Genomic DNA, 772 nt, shown 5'->3' with positions numbered 1-772 from the left:
TTAATAACCACATAATTAGAAGAAGCATTTCATTACAACACAATTGACATATTCAATAACGTTTTCCTGAGGTAGGATGCATCTCTTTCAAGTTTGGCTATAAATTTTTAGGTTTACAGTTGAATTATTACAGTTATACAATATTGCACTCAGTATAAACCATATAAAACATAAAATTGAGTGATGTTTTAACGTTTAAAAAATCTCCATTTCATTATTTAAATACACAGTTTCATACAGAAAAATTCCTTTTTAATGCAATTGACATTAAGATGTACATATATGTATATGTATATATCTGATTATTAATAGCCACAGTCAGTTGCTTTCTCAGCTCCTTGGCATCTGAGCATGGATAAAAGTCATCAGGTAGATTTCAAGGGTAATGTTTTTCACACGTACTAATTATTAAGGAGCAAATTTATATGCCTTTAAGAGTTATTATTATTTTTTAAAAATACAAAACCTCCTGACTAAAGAAAGCCCAGGATCAGATGGATTTAGAGCAGAATTCTATGAGACATTGAAAGAAGATCTATATCCAATACTACTTAATTTATTCAAAAAAATAGAAATGGAGGGAGAACTTCCAAATTCCTTCTATGAAGGCAGCATCACTCTAATACCAAAGGCGGGAAAAGATACAACCAAAAAAGAAAACTATAGACCCATATCCTTAATGAATATAGATGCAAAAATTCTCAACAAAATACAAACCACATACAGACACACATCAAAAAGATCATTCACCATGATCAAGAAGGCTTTAACT

This window comes from Nannospalax galili, unplaced genomic scaffold (assembly GCF_000622305.1).
Source record: "Nannospalax galili isolate Female #2095 unplaced genomic scaffold, S.galili_v1.0 scaffold564, whole genome shotgun sequence".
Lineage (NCBI taxonomy): Eukaryota > Metazoa > Chordata > Mammalia > Rodentia > Spalacidae > Nannospalax > Nannospalax galili.
The sequence above is the reverse complement of the archived record's forward strand: the minus strand, read 5'-3'. Positions refer to the sequence as shown.